The 17,011-nt window shown below is 43.6% G+C and overlaps 1 protein-coding gene across 2 annotated transcripts in view; it reads right to left on the bottom strand.

Annotated features, from left to right (window-relative positions):
• Positions 1 to 17,011, bottom strand: part of gpr157 (G protein-coupled receptor 157) — a 161,064-nt gene that overhangs the window by 90,489 nt on the left and 53,564 nt on the right. The window contains exons 3-4 of one of the 2 annotated variants that reach the window (XM_059638026.1): positions 10,342 to 10,453; positions 885 to 968 (exon numbers count right to left, since the gene is read on the bottom strand). The gene's annotated coding sequence lies outside the window, so the exon portion shown is untranslated. Of the gene's footprint in view, positions 1 to 884; positions 1,410 to 10,341; positions 10,454 to 17,011 lie in introns of those variants that run through there. The other variant, XM_059638027.1, reaches the window with a different exon arrangement.

Below are 17,011 nucleotides of genomic sequence, written 5' to 3'. Positions count from 1 at the left end.
CTGCAAGTGGGCTGGGTCAACCTTTAATCTGCATTTGTTTTATTGAATTCAAATTTCATCATCTAGCGAAAGGTGAGATTCAAACCCATGTCCCCAGATCATTAGCTTTAGGTTCTACATTTCTCGCACAGTGGCATAACCACTATACCACCACCTCCTCCAGAGTCCTCTAGCCATTGGGTTCCTGAGACAGCAGAACTACTTTCTCCCAATCTCTCAATTATGAAACATCCAACACTCCTCCTGCAACCAATAACCACCAGGCCAAGAGTCAGTGATTTATCCTCATTGTTTTTGGTGTGCACAAAATGGCTGTTGGCGTTTCCTGCAAAATCACATTGGCTCAAAGGCATTATGAGGATATAAAAAGGTACTATGTTAATCCAATTTCTCTATCCACCTTAACTGCTAAGTGTTCGGTTTTCTCCGTTCGGAGGCTGATGGGTCTGCAATGCATTTCTAGCATTTCTCTGTTTATTTTGGGCTGGGAGATCTCTGGTCAAGTTATTCACCATCAACTGGAAGACAATGGTGTTTCTTTCAAGAATATATCTCCCTTTTATGGCTTTTTTATAACGTGATGCTACAAACTGACAGTTCTAAAGTGAAGCAATTTAACAATGTTGGTTCCTGGGCATACAGACTGAGATCTGAATCTACAACAGCATTTCTGGTTCAAAACAAAAGCCAACTTTGTTAAACCAAATGCGTAAGAGCAAGATTACTGCATTTCCCATGAATTAACGAAACAATCTGGTGCACAATGCAGGGGAGACTGACTCCCTTCACTCTGTATCCTCTTGACCACACATGCTTCAATACCAAAACTGTGATCATTCCTTTAAGTATTCAAGCATGAAATAAGTCATATCCAAACATCCTACCTTGAACTGTTGATGAGCAGTGTCAGAAGAGGAGTAATTTCACGACCAGTCCTTGAAAGGTTTCTTTTTCTTACTGTGAATCACCTAAAAATAGAAACCATTGTCGTCTAAACGAGCCCCAAATATGAATCCTCCAACTTCCTGGGTCACCACAAGCAAATTATAGCTGCTGTGCAGTGACATTTGAGATATAAACTTGACATCACAGGCTCAAAACACTGAAAGTTTTGTTTTTGTCATTTCTTCCATGATTTCGATTCTATGACTGTTTCAAATGTACCTCCTCCCCACAGTTTGCAGAAACCCTGACGTCTTGTGCAAGTTGGGCCGTGTAGATTCACCAATTGAATTGGAGTGACTGCGGCAAGCTGAGGAATCTAAACTCCCAAGAGCTCTTACTTTACATCCCATTTGTCCTCGCCGCTTGATAGGGCCACTCGCTAAATGCTTTAATTGTGAATGTCACTGACTTTGAGAGAGAGAGAGAGAGAGAGAGACAGAGACAGAGACAGAGACAGACAGACACTTGGGTCAACTTGCAAGGAGCCAGTTAGTGCAGAATGAGTACACACTGTCAAAAGCACGTCACACCCACAGTCTATAATCCCATCTGTGCTGAATCATATGATAAGCCCCCTCCCCTTTACATTATATCATCCACTCAGCTGAGAGCTGAGCTGCTGATCAGCTCACGCTATGGAAAGCTGAGACCAGCTGATAAACGACTCGAGACGTTCCAGTCGATAGTGAACATTAAGGCAGCAGTCACAGCACAACCTGTGACTTTTAAATTCTTTTTTATCCTTCGCTGCACAACATAAATGCAAGGCACCATTTCCAAGCCGCGGCAAGCTGGTGACAATTTATAAAATTTAAACTATACAGTCAGCACTCACATTACAGAAAGTATTTTCTTAGAAGATGTCACTTTGCAAAACCCTTGCCTTCTGCCAAATTTAATGTTAGCTGGTGACTGAGGGGTACGTTTTGCCCCATTCGTTTTGCAGAGAAACGGGGGGCAGATCTGATCAAGCATTCTTTACCCCTTCCCTTGAGCTCCCTGACGAAATATCCAGCCTTACCCATCGGTGTTCATAATTACGGAATAATAGTAGAAATCAGTCATACTTCAGGGGAACAAACACAAAGCAGCTCATTAGACTGACAAAAGAACAGTGTGACCACATGTTCTCCTTTTTATTGTTGAACCAAGTGGGAAGATAAGTACCTCTTTCTGCTTTCTAAATGTGGGCAAATTCATACACCCAACATGCAATACCGGCTAACTTTCCCTGCCAGGTTCCTCCCCCTCTGCCTTTTGTTTAGTTTAGCCCCACAGGGACACAACAGTGGTTCAGGCTGAAGAAATGAGAATTTGCTTCTGTGCTTCACTGCACATGCTGTCTGACAACGCTAGAAGCCAGAACCCACCACACACTGCACAACAGAGTCATGCAAGTTTGCAGTAACATCTGTCCTGTGACTGACTCGCATCCTGCCAGTGTAACGGGTGAGAGGTCAGCACAGTCGGCCAGAGAGAGAGCACATGCGTGTCTCAGGGTTGCTGCAGCTAAAGGAGAGAAGCCAAGGTCAGCAGGCTGTCAGAAAGTGCTAAAGTCAGCAGATCCAGCTAACGAGAGAGTGCGCAGACACACGGTGGGGCCGGGCTAATGGCTCTTTCTCTGCAGAGAAAGAGGTCACACTCAAGTCTCAGCATCTCACCCACCTGGAGCTGTATCAGGCCAATGCAGAAAAGGGCCTATATTTAATCAGTAGAGCACGGATAGGACCTGTATTAAATATTCCACACAGAATAAGCAGAGCTTGCTCTTTGTCTGAGGAAGGGACATGCGAGATGAATTTCTTTGTCCATCTTTGCTCAGATTCACTCAGCAGTGCCCTGTGGTGTTTTAATGCAGCACTGTGCTGTGAAGCCTAATTGTGGCTCAGTAGGCAGCACACTGCAGTGGTGAGAGAGGATTGAACCCACAAACCTCCGAGTCAGGGACACAAATGTCCGCTGCCATGCCAGCGCAGTATAGACAGAGTGCCACACTGCCATAGGCCCCATCTTTCAGAGCCCAGAGTCCTTCAGGAACTGGCCCCATGCTAGCTCTCTCTGCTGTACAACAAGTCAGTCAGGATACATGTCCATAAGTATTCTCGCAAAAGGGCCCATCCAATTTCCTTTCAAAAATCATTCTTCATTTCAACTCGCACTGTCCCCACAGGCCAAGAGTTCCTAGTTATTCCCATTTAATGCTTAAAAACAAAATCTCTTTCTCACATCCTCCTGCACCTCTTGCCCAAAACCTTAAATCTGTGATGCCTTTCTTATAGGAAATTCCAGTGGAGCTAGCTTTCCATTGTTTACTTCACCTGAACTTATGAGAACCAAACCAAATATACCTTGATCCAAGGAGAATAGCTCCATTGTCTGTAACCTAAAATCTCTGGAGCAGTTCTCACAAATCTCCTCTGCACCTTCACATATCTCGTTCCAAAGTCTGGTGCCCACTACTGGATGTGATACAGAAGGTGTGGCCCAACCAGAGCTCCAGGGACAGACATTCAGCATCAGTTCCCTGCTTTGTAGCTCAACTTGTAAAACCCAAGGTCCCACATGATTTGTTAACTGCTCTTCCAATACGTTCCACCACTTCAAAAATGAGATGTTAAGGCTTTAAATGTAAGAGTTGATGTAGGCCATTGAGCCCATCGGGTCAACCCTGACTTTGAATGAGACCCTGAGTGATTTGACAAACCTCAGGTCTACTTTTCTGCCCTTTTTCCAGGAGGTGGGAGGTGATGTCCTAGCGGTATCGACACTGGACTGTTAATCCAGCGGCCCGGTCATGTTCTGGGGACTCTGGTCCAAATTCCACCGCGGTCGGTGATGGAATTCGAATTCAATGAAATTAAGCCTGGAATTAAGAATCCACTAATGACCATGAAACCACAGTCAATTGTTGGAAATAATACCGTGGTTCGCTAATGCCCTTTGGGGAAGGAAACTGCCATCCTTACCTGGTCTGGTCTACATGTGACCCCAGAGCCACAGCAATATGGTTGACTCTGAACTGCCCTCTGGGCAATAAATGATGGCCTAGCCAGTGATGCCCACATCTCATAAAATGAATTTAAAAAGTTCCTTCGTGATTAAAAAAACCCCATCTAAAAATTAGCCTTGAATACATTGAATGATCTGGCCACGACAGCCCTTTGCAGTAAGTCTGCTGATTCACTCCCCTCAGCAGAATTTCCTCCTCATCTTGGTCTTAAATGGGTGACCCCTTATTTTGAGATTATGCCCTGTGGCCCACAAATGTAAATAACCTATCCTCATCGACTGTGACAAGTCCCCTAAATCCTACCGTCTCAGGTGACCCCCACGGCATTAATTCACAGAAGAGCTGGTGAGCTACCCAGGGCTCCTAGGAAAATATTTACCCCTCAATCGATTTTTTTTTCCAGAAAATAATACACTCATTAACACATTGCTGCTTGTGGGATCTTGCTGTGCTGCCATGTTTCCTTCATTACAAAAGTGACTGCACTTCAAAAAGGGACTTTTAATCAGTTATAAAGCACTTTGGGACATCCTGAGTCTGTTGCAGGTTCTATGTTAATTCATGTCTTTCTTCAGTGTACAGAATAATATGGGCTGGCATCCTCCACCAATGCAGTTGTCTTCATTTGGACTTGTGTGCTCCAACAGAAGTTTACATTTTTGGCTTCAGGATTTGTAGAGGTGCCCATAATAGTAACTGGAAAGTAGTAAAGGCTGGCCAGGACAAAGGGCAACAGGTGGGGGCTTGTATTCATGTAACACGGTAGGCAGTACGGTGGCTCAGTGGTTAGCACTGCTGCCTCACAGCACTAGGAAGTCAGGTTTGATTCCACCCTCAGGTGACTGTCTGTGCAGAGTTTGCACATTCTCCCCATGTCGGTGTTGAGCTTACTCGTGCAGGCTCGGTGGATTGGCCATGGGAAATCGCCCATAGTGCACAGGGATGTGTAGGTTAGCTTGTGTCATAGAGGAAGAATGGGTCTAGATGGGATGCTCAGAGTGTCAGTGTGGACTTGTTGGGCCGAAGGGCCTGTTTCCACACCGTAAGGATTCTACGAGCACCTTTTGCAACTTCATTTTCAATCCGTGTCCTCGTGAACTTCAGCGTATTTCAAGCGGCAGTTTCTAACAGATCCTACCTTCCCGATGGAGGGTTAATCCATCGACAAGGCAACAACACCATGACTACACCAAAAGGATCCAATCCTGCCAACCAAAAATGTGAGTGCTAATAAGACGGAGTTGCCCAGTCTCAGAAAATGGAGAGTGCAGGGAGGCTGGCTTCGCTTTTCCCAGAACTCGGGAAACCTGGAGGGTTTTTCCCCCCACAGTTGGAGCACCAGAAATAAGCCGTAAGGTGTTGTGCTATCAATGGTTTGGGCTTTCATTTGTCCCTAAGTGGGGCTTGGACTGAGGAAAGTGATGAAAAAGAAGGCCTAAAAGTGGGAGAAAGCAAAAAGTTGCTTGACGTTTTGGAGCACAGCGCACAGTTTTGGTTGCCCTGCTCTAGGAAGGATATTGCCAAATTGGAAAGTGTTCGGGAAGATTTACCAAAAAGGATGTTGTCGCGACTGGAGGGTTTGAGTTATCTGGATAGGCTGGAACTTTTATACCGAAGCGTGGTAGTTTGAGGGGTGACCGTACAGGAGTTTATAAAATCACGTGGGGCACAGATACAGTGAGTGGATAACCATGGTCTTTTTCCTGTGATGTGGGAGTTCAAAATGACAGGGGAAAGATTTTTTTAAAAAGGGACCAGAGCGACAACTTTTTTCCACATCGAGGATGGTTCATATCTGGAATGAACTGCCAAAGGAAGGGGGTAGAGGCAGTACTTTCATAACATTTAAAAGATGTTTGGGCAGGTACATGAATAAAAGGAGGATTCGGAGAGATCCGGGCCAAACACAGGCAAGTGGGACATGTTTATTTTGGGAATCTGATCAGCACGGATGAGCTGGGCTGAAGGGCCTGGTTCTGTGCTGTATGGCTCTATAATGCTAAAGGATATACAGAAATGTACACGTTAAAAGATATGAAAAGCATCCCACCATAGCACCAAGTTCCACATTGGAACAGTAAAAGGAATACGGTTTATAGACAGAAGCCATTTTGTTGACATCTTCCTTTGTTACTGTCAAGCCTTGATGCAAAATGTTATTTAGAAATATTTAAAACCATTTATTGTAAGTTTGATTTTTTTTTGCCTACAGTTAGTTTTTTAAATTCATTTATTACATGTGGGTGTCACTGGCAAGGACAGCATGATGACTCGGTGGTTAGCAGTGCTGACTCATGGCGCCAGGACCGGGGATCGACTCCGACCTCGGGCGACTGTCCATGTGGAGTTTGATCATTTTCCCTGGATGCTCCAGGTTCCTCCCACAGTCCAAAGATGTGTGGGTTAGGTGGACTGGCCATGCTAAATTTCTCAAAGTGTTCAGGGATGTGCAGGTTAGGTGCATTAGCCACAGGAAATGCAGGGTTACAGGGTCAGGGTCGGGTGAATGGGCCTGGGCGAGATACTCTGAAGGTCAGTGTAGACTTGTCGGGCTCAATGGCCTGACTCCACAGTGTGGAGATCCTACGACCACATTTATTGCCCATCCGTATTTGCACAGAGGGCAATTAAGAGTCATGTACTTTTTTTACCCTTTCAAATAAATTTTTGTATTTTTCCTCTCAAAAGAACTAAATTTTTAAAATAATTTTAAGTACAAATTTGAATCATTGCGCCGTCTCTTAAAAAGAAAAACTGAAAACAAAAAGCCGACCACATTGCTGTGGGTCTGGAGTCACCTCTAGGCCAGACTGAAAAAGGTGGGCGGGGAATCTGCTGGTAAATATTTAATAGTTGCAGCTCATGGCACTCACCAATGCCCAGGTAAGGTTTCTGTTTATGGAAGTGATGTGGGGACCCTGTGTTTTAAGGGTTTGACCTGTGCCACAGATGGATTGGGACAATGAGTGCCTCTCAAAACCCACAGATCATGCATTTAGAGCCAAAGCTAATGCTTTAGTAAAAACAGAGAAACTTAGCAGGTCTGGCAGAATTTGTCGACACAGAAACAGAGGTAACATTTCGAGTCTGGTATGACATGTTTAGGGTGGAACATGAAGGGTTTTATGCTGTTGGCAGTGGGGGAGGTGGAACAAGTAGATACAGATTGTAAGGGTGCTCAGAGCAAAAGACAACAGGATTGGTAAAGGTGTGATAGAGATGTGAAATGGGTGCAATTAGGAGACAGTAGATTGCTCCACTGAAGCCAATATGCTTCAACTCTGTAGCCTTGCAGAGTTGACAAACAGGAATTATGTGGAATCAGTAATTAGGCAGAGGAAACCAACTGATTGAGAATTTATTTGCTTCCCATCCTCCACATGAGAATGCTGGAGGAGGCTGAGGCAAAAGACGTCTACCTCATCCCCATAAATATCCCCACTGAGAGTACAAGAGAGAGGCCGGGGAGACGGGAGAAACATATAGACAAAACCGTGGTTGTGTGTGTGTGTGTGTGTGTGTGTGTGTGTGTGTGTGTGTGGGGGGGGGGGGGGGGGGGGGTGGTAGTACACGGGGAATAGGGAGATTGAAGCTGGGTCCAAAACGCAGCTCTAGTCTTCAGCTCCACTGGAGTTAGTGGGTGGGGATAACTGGGCCAAGGCATATATCCAACACTCCAGTCATTACTATAGAGAGTCATACATTCTCCTCCTGTTCAATTGTACCTTTCTATCAGCACTTCCAATCTAAAGAGAGAAAGGGTTACTGACCCCATAAGTGTCCTCAAATCTGCAGGAATAGGAGATTAGTCGCTGAGATAATGCTGAGACATGGGCTGGACGGCTCTTGTATTACTCTAAATATCAGAGTATTCACACCCCATGCAATAAAAGCGATCCAGAATAGGGTCTTCATTAAGATCTAGAAAGTTACCATTCCTGTTTGACGACAGAAAGGTTCCTAAACTCAGTCTGGATTTGCTCACCAAATTCCACGCCTACCGCCTCTAAAATCACAACATATCCGCGATGCACAGGACAGACAATTTCTTGTGACCACCCCCTCAACCCTCGCTAAAACTTAATGTAATTTTACTTGTTTCCTTTGTTCATTGAATCCACATCCAGGGTGCTGCTAATTTTTTTTTGTGTGCGCGTTACATTTTACACAAAACAGCTCTGGAGGTTTTCCAGTGACAACGTCTAACCCCTCACATCCAATAGGAGGTTGCAGCCTGACAAAGAAATCAAGCAGCTGACATTTGCTTTATTATTTTTTTTAAAAAAAACAGCAAATGCCAATTTGAAAGAATCATTTTGCCATCCTGGGCTTTTTTAAAAGAAAAATCCTCTTGTGCAACGTTCAACAGTTCACAAAAAGATCTCTTTATTTTCTTGGCTGCAAAACACTCAGTATTCAGCGCTGTCAGATTGACCCTCCTGCTCTCTCTCTCTCTCTCTCTCTCAAGGTCCTGTGGGTCATGCAGCAAACTCCACATCCTCTCAGAATGGCAGACCACGCATTTCACAGCTAAAAGACGATGATACTCTGTAATTGACCTAGAAACAGGGAGTATTTGACTGAATTTACTGGAGCTGGGCTGCACAACCAAGTCAAAACAACACCTGTATAGACACAGTCAAATTGGCTTGCCCATGGCTGTTCTCTAAACCAGTGACCAATCCTTCTGAACATCATCATACTGACCTCATGCTAAAGCAACGGAGTGCGATCTACTCTGATTCGGTTTGTTTTTATTCATTCACATGGGGAGGGCTTCTCTGACCAGGCAGCATTTATTGCCCATCCCTAAGTGCCTCGAGGGCAGTTCAGACTCAACCACGTTACAGTGGGTCCGGAGTCACATGTAGGCAGGACCAGGTGAGGACAGATTTCTTTCTCTAAAAAGGACATTTGTGGACCAGATGATTTTTTTTACCCCCAACAAATCAGCATTGGCTTCACGGTTATCGTTAGATTCTTAATTCCGGGATTTTGTTCCTATCACGGCTGGATTACCTCGGTCTCTGGATTAACAGTCTAATGAGAATACCATTGCCTAGTTCATAGAATCATCATAGAATCCCTACAGTGTGGAAACAGGCCCTTCGACCCAACAAGTCCATACCGACTATCAAAGCACTCCCCCAGACCCATCCCCCTAAAACCCAGCTAATCTACACATTCCTGGACACTATGGGCAATTTAGCATGGCCAATCTACCTCGCCTGCACATCTTTGGACTGTGGGAGGAAACCCACACAGACATGGGGAGAATGTGCAGACTCCACACAGCCCGTGGGTGGAATCGAACCCGGGTCCCCGGCGCTGAGGCAGCAACATGAAATACAAAGCAAAATATGCTGCAATTCTTCTGTAATAGTACGCAGCCTCGGTGAGACTACACCTGGAGTAGTCTGCGCAGTTTTGGAACTCCTTGTAACTTCTTACTCCAAGGTAATCTAGCCTTACTACAGTCTTCCTTCTCAGTGCCATTGCTTTATACATAATCTTCATGCACAAACTTGACAGAGCTGCTCAAACTAAGTAAAATTAAAACAAAAAACCTCACCCTCTAAGCGATAGTTGTTTCTCCAGAGGGGAAAAAACCACTCCCGGTCCTGAAATTTCTAACAGAAACCATGAGATGCAATTGTCTAACTTGCTAGAGCAAAAAAAAATCCTAAAGTTGACAAGAACTCACTGGTGTTTCTAACTACCCAAAAATTGTTGGAAAAGAAATCACCATGGCTACAGAAGTACTAACAAAATTAATTATGAACCTTAGAAACACAGAAAAGCCACAGGCCACAAAGCATGGATAAGTGAGATAAAAAGTACATACAAATCACACAGAGTATATACAACAAGTTGAAGGAGATCAATGGTGGAAAGTTGGTAGTTTTCCATTTCTTAAAAAAAAAATGAATCATGCACACTCCAGTCAGACACATGACATCCAATGCCAGGCACAGCTCCCTCATCTCTGCTTTAGCAGTTTCAAGTAACATTAGACCCCAAACAGCATCATCTACTGAACCAAAAAGTAGCAGCTTAGCTTCCGTCTGCCTATGTGCCTGAGTTTCTGCTCCTAGGATGGAGGACTCCATGGAGCTCACAGTCAAACTGAGGCAATTTTCACCCATGTACTCAAGTCTGGATTGCATTAATCAGTCGACCCTTAGCAGACTGACGTACGGATCACCTACCACTTATCCAAATGACCCAGCTATTCCTACAGCCACAAATCGATACTGAATTCAGTGAAAAGAATATCAAATATCTGATAGTAATCATCTAACCAAGTCCATGAATCTAGTGTCAAATGTTGGAAAAACCCATCTGGTTCATTAATGCCCATTAGGGAAGGAAACTGCCACTCTTACCTGGTCTGGCCTACATGTGACTCCAGACCCACATCAATGTGGTCGACTCTAACTGTCCCCTGGGCAATTAGGGATGGGCAATAAATGCTGCCTGGCCACTGAAGTACTCATCCTGTGAATTAATAAAAAGAGTACATCACTTCATTGAAAATTAGTTTATTATCTGGATGTTAAATTAACTTAAGCATGCATAATTTAAAAAGAAAAAACAGATACAGGTTGAATGAAGGAGGAATTAGCCAAAAATACATCGAGTGTGGGATCTGTATGTTAAAATAACACACTTACAGACAGAAGAATGCTTTGCGCAGTCGACTGTAATATCAGGTTACAGGATTTAAGTATCTGTTTGAGTTTCTATTCCAAACTCCATTTCAAAGCTTTTCTTAAAAAAATGTTAAGGGCTATAAACAGCATTGACAGCAGGCAATCAGATGTTCAAATAAGCTGCTCAACTTGTGGGAGTATCTCTAACAGTCAGACTGTGCTGAATCCTCAAAGTCAAAGTCAGAGATAGAAACATGAAGCAGAGAAGCAGCCACAGGAGACAGAATAAGTGAGAGCCAGTGTTCTGTATTCAGTTCCATCTCAGGACGTGCCCAAATGTCATGCTCTAAGAGGAGAATGGGTTATATGGTCCAGCAACTTAGCTGACCAACGTTCTGACTGTTCCACTCTACCCCCTTATACAGGCAGCCCTTGTACAGGCACACTTCTTGTCCATTATCTTAACAGGGTTTGATTATTTCATTTAAACTTTTAGATGTGCTACTAGAAAGCAAGTTGTCGAGTCTACCTTCCCCTACAGCCCCAAACATTTGGTCGTGGCTGACCAAAGCAAATTGTAATGAATTAAACCTAAATGCTGCCGTTTCACAAATACAGTTGCAAACAAGTCACAGACAATGTGGACATTAATACTTAAGAGCCATAAAGTGTGGAAGCAGTCCCTTCGGTCCCAACTTATCTATGTTTCCCAAACTAAACTAGTCCCACCTGCCAGCTCCTGGCCATATCCCTACAAACCTTTCCTGTTCATGAACTTGTGCAAACATCTTTTAAATGTTGTAACTGCACCAGCATCCAGCACTTCCTCTGGAAGTTCATTCCACACACAACCTATCCTGTGTAAGCAAGTTGCCCCTCATGTCCTTTATGAATCTTTTTCCTCTCACCTTAAAAATACGCCACCCAGCTTTGAATTCCCCGTGCCCTGGGGAAAAGATCTTTACCATTCACCTTAACTACGCACCTCATGATTTTATAAACCTCAAAAAAAGGCACCGTCAACCTTCTACGTTCCAGCAAAAGAAGTCCCAGCCTATTTCTATAACTCTCCATTTTTGGCAACATCCTGGTAAATCTTATCTGAACCTTCTCCAAATTTAATAATGTCCTTCCTATAGCAGGGCAGCCAGAACTGGGCATAGCACAGCAGAAAGGAATTCACCAACGTCCTTTACAACCTCAACATGTCTCTCAACTCCTATATTCAAAAGTACTAAGCAATGCAGGCAAGCAGCTAAATACCTTCTTCACCACCCTGCCTAAATTTCAAAGAATTATATACTTGGACTCCTAGGTCTCCATTCTACAATCTTAGCCATTAATTGTACAAGTTCTACCCTTGTATTTTGGTAAAACAGACATGTCACATTTATCCAAATTAAACTCCGTCTGCCACTCATCAGCCCATTGACCAAAATCTCTTTGCAATCTCAGGTTACCTTCTTCATTGTCTACTTTACCAACATTCTGCACACACTTACTAACCATGCCTGCTATATGTTCATCTGAATTGTTTACATAAATGGCAAATAGACCCAGTACCCATCACTGTGCTACACCATTGGTCACAGGCCTCCAGCCTGAAAAACAGCCCTCCATCACCACCCTCTGTCTCCCACCATCGAGCCAATTTTGTATCCAATTGGCACCTGAAACCCACGTGATCTAGCTTCACTAATTAGTCCATCATACAGAACCCTGTCAAAGGCTTTATAGAAGTCCACGTAAACAATGTCTACCACTCTACTCAATCTTTTCAGTTACTTCCTCGAAAAAAACAACTCAAATCAAGTTTGACAGACATGACCTCCCATGTACAAAACTGTGCTGACTATCCCTAAATCAGTCCTTGCCTCTCCAAATGCATGCAAATCCTAACTTTCAGAATCACCTAGAACAACTTACCGCCACCAATGTCAGACTCACCAGTCTATAGTTCCCAGGCTTCTCCTTACATCCCTTCTTACATAAAGGCACAACAATATTAGCTACTCTCCGGTCATCCAGCAGCCCACCCATTGTTATGATCAAAGAAACGTCTCTGCTAGGGGCCCCGCAATTTCTTCCCGAATCTCCCACAATGTCCTGGGATACACTTGTTCAGGTCCTGGAGATTTATCCACCTTTATGTTTTCCAAGCCCTCCAGCACCTCTTTTTCTGTAATGTGAACTGTTTTCAAAACATCAACATTTGTTTCCCCAAGATCTCTAGCTTCCATTTCTTTCTCCACAGTAAAAACATAGGCAAAACATTCATTATTATCTCTCCCATCTCCTGGGGTTCAACACATAGGGAGCCTTGCTGATCGTTGCGCGGGCTTGGGGGGAGGGGGGGGGGCGCGCGATGTCTCGCTAGTTGCTCTCATTGTACTTATGGAACATCTGGATTATTTTTAACACTATCTGCCAGCGCTATCTCCTTGTCCTCCTGACTTCCTTCTTAAGAATGCCCGTACACTCTTTATACTTGTCAAGAGATTCATTTCAGCCCAGTTGTCTGTATTGAATATATGGTTCTTTCTTATTTTTGACCAGAAGCTCAATATCTTTAATCAATCCATTGTACCCTACATTTACCACCCTACCCTTCATTCTCACAGGAACATAACACCTCTGAACTCTCATTATCTCACTTTGGAAAGCCCCCCATTTGTCAGTCGCCCCTTTACCTGCAAACAGTCTACTCCAATCAATTTTTCAAAGTTCTTGTCTCATACCATTAAAATTTACCTTATTCCAATTAAGAACTTTAACTTTTACACAAGGCCTATCCTTTTTCATTACTATTTTAAAACTGATAGAATTATGATCGCTAGTCCCAAAGTGTTCCCCTACTAACACCTCAGTCACTTGCCCTGCTTTACTTCCTGAGAAAAAGTCAGGTTTTGTTCCTTCTCCAGTAAGTACATTTACATATCGACATAGAACATTGACCTGTACAGCTCAGGAATGGGTCCTTTGGCCTATGATGTTGTGCCACATATGATGCCAAATGAATCTAATCCCTTCTAACTGCTGTTGGTCTATAGCCCGCCATTCTATGCATATTTGTGTGCTTATCTAAAAGTCCCTGAAATGCCACTGTAGTGCCTGTCTCCACCATCACCCTTAGCAGTGCATTCCAGACTCTAACCACCTGTTGTAAAAAAAACTTGCCCCTCACATTTCCTTTGAACATTCCCCCCTCTAACGTTAAATGCATGCTCCCTAGTATTAGGCATTTCAACATTGGGAAAAAGGTTATGACATGGCAACCCCATCTATGCATTTCAATTTTATAGATTTCTATCAAGTCTCCCCTCAGCCTGCACTGCTCCAGAGAAAGCAACCCGAGTTTTTCCAGCCTCTCCTCATAGCTCACATCCTCTAATCCAGGTAGCATCCTGGTAAACCTCTTCTGCACACTTTCCAAAGCATTCATATCCTTCCTGAAATATGGGGACCAGAACTGAAAGCAATACTCTAAACTGGGCCCAACCAAAGTCTTAGAAAGCTGCAACGTAACATCCCAACTCTTGTACTCAATTCCCTGACCAATAAAGGCAAGCAAGCCTTACGCCTTCTTTACCACCCTATCTACTTGCGTGGCCACTTTCAGGGAGCTATAGACTTGAATCCCAAGATCCCTCTGTATATCAATGCTGTTCAGAGTCCTGACATTAACTGTATACATTTCTTTAACACTTCCTCTAACAAAAAGTGCAGCACCTCACACTCACCTGGATTAAGCTCCATCTGCCATTTCTCCGCCCATATTTGCAACTGATCTATATCCCACTTGTATCCCTTAACTACACTATATGGATAAAGAATATTTTCTTAAACACACTTAATGAATTCCTGACTATCCAAGCCTTTGACATAATGGCAGTCCCGGTCAATATTTGGAAAATTAAAATCTCCTGCTATTACAGTCCTATTATTCTTACATATATCTGCTATCTCTCTACAAATCTGCTCCTAAATTTCTCTCCTGACTATTACACAGCCTATTGTACAATCCCAACAAGGTAACCGTCCCTTTGTTATTTCTAGTTTCTCCCTGTATATTTTCACTGAATGAAACCTCAAATATCCTCTCTAATTACCTTGGTAACATTTTCCTTAAATCAACACCACTACTCCCTCACCATCTTTCCGACAGCATTTAAAACCCAGGTCATTGAGCTGCCAGTCCTGTTCCTCCCTCAGCCAAGTTTCTGGAATAGCAATGGCATCCTAATCCCAAATTCCCATACATGTTCTGAGTTCATCCACCTTACCTGTAAAACCCCTTGCATTGAAATAACTGTAGTTTAATTCTTCAGAGTCACCCTGTCCTCCGACTAGCTCAATGGCCTCTTCTAATTAAAATTCCTTTATTCTGATTCAAAATCATCCTCATCAGTCTTTCTATTTTTACTGCTAATTAGGAACCCCCTGCCCTCAGCTCAATTCGTTTGAAGGCTCCCGAAATACAATCAGCTAATCTCCCAGCCAAGACATTGGTCCGTTTCCAGTTCAGGTGAAACCCAGCCCTTTTGAGCAGGTCTTTCTTGTCCCAGAAGAGATCCCAATGATCCAAAATTCTGAATCCTTGCACACTGAACCATTTCTTCAGCCACTGATTTATCTGCCCTATTTTTTATTCCCACCGTCATCAGAACGTGGCAGCGGGAGTAAACCAGAGAGTTTACCACCTTTGAGGTTCTGCTTTTTAACCTTCTACCTAGTCTCTGATATTCAGTCTGCAAAGCCTGAAACCTTTCACAAGCTATGTTGTTCTTACCAATGCGTACAACTTCCAGCTTCTTACTACCTTTCAACAAGATACTTCACCCGTTTTGAGACATCATTAACCCTGGCACCAGGAAGGCAACATCCTAGATTTGTGGGCACGTGTGCAGAGTCTCCTGCCTGTGCCCTTGATGGGAGATTCCCTGTAACAACTATTTGTTTAAATCTTCACAAACTCCTCTTAACATCAGATTCATTCTTAGACCTATTTTCCTCCGAGTGGCTATCCCCTTCAACAGTACCTAAAATGGAATGCCTGTTTGACAGGGGTAGCTGTGGGACACTTTCGAACTACATGTTACCTTTCCTGGTAGTCACCCATCTATCTGACTGATCCCGCTGTACAGCCACCTCCCTAAATCTACTAATCATCACACTGTTAGTTGAAGGTCCTCAGTGACGTTAACCCTGAAAAGCTCTTAAAAACCCCTTTATAAGGAAACTACCCTTCATAGAACATAGAACAATACAGCACAGTGCAGGCCCTTCGGCCCACAATGTTGTGCTGACCTATTAACCTACTAAGATCAATCTACCCTGCATACTCTACATTTTACTGTCCTCCAAGTGTCTATCCAAGAGACACTTAAAATGTCCTTAATGCACCTGACTCCTCTACCACTGCCAGCAGCACATTCCACACACCCACCACTCTGTGTGAAGAATCTAGCTCTGACATCTCCTCGATACCTTCCTCCAAACACCCTAAAAATATGCCTCCTCGTAATAGTCATTTACGCCCACAGATATTTTAGTTTTGCATGCTTAAAAATTAAACAAGCATGCAGCTGAAACTTTCAACTGACAAAAAAAAGTCTCCTCCTCTAAAATCGATCAGCTGTCAAACCTCCAGATCAGCAGGAAGAAAATCTCTCTCCAAAACCACCAAACAAGCATGCGGCCAGGCCTCTCCCACAAACTCCCTGTGTTAAACAGCCTGCCCTGCTTTTTTTTTTGCATATTTTGTTTTGAGCTATCAAAGTTTTCTTGGAGAAACAAACAAAAAACCGGATTTGTAAAGCTTGAAGAGAAAAACTGACCCTGCTCTTAGAATCTTCCATCATTTCCCCACATTATGCAAGGACTCAGTTAGGTTGCAGGAGGTGGAGGGTGTGCAGAGGAGGTTCACTCCGGTTGATTTCGGAGTTGAGGGGGTTGGCTTATGAGGAGAGACTGAGTAGACTGGGATTATATTCTTGGAATTCAGAAGACTTAGCCGGGGGGAGATCTTATAGAAACATATAAAATTATGAAGGGAATAGATAAGATAGAAGTCGAGAGGATGTTCCCACTGGCAGGTGAAGGGAGGACAATAGGGCGTAGCCTCAAGGTTAGAGGGAGCAGATTTAGGACTAAATTGAGAAGAAACTTCTTCAGCCAGAGGGTTGTTAATCTATAGAATTCCTTGCCCAGTGAAGTAGTTGACGTTACTTCAGTAAATGTTTTAAAGCTAAGATAGATATTTTTGAACAATAAAGGAATTAAGGGACACGGTGAGAGCGGGGTAAGTGGATCTGAGTCCACGAAAAGATCGGCCATGATCTTATTGAATGGCAAAGCAGGCTCGAAGGGCCGGATGGCCTACTCCTGCTCCTAGTTCTTATGT

This window comes from Stegostoma tigrinum, chromosome 28 (assembly GCF_030684315.1).
Source record: "Stegostoma tigrinum isolate sSteTig4 chromosome 28, sSteTig4.hap1, whole genome shotgun sequence".
In the NCBI taxonomy this organism is placed as follows: Eukaryota; Metazoa; Chordata; class Chondrichthyes; order Orectolobiformes; family Stegostomatidae; genus Stegostoma; species Stegostoma tigrinum.
The sequence above is the reverse complement of the archived record's forward strand: the minus strand, read 5'-3'. Positions and strand labels throughout refer to the sequence as shown.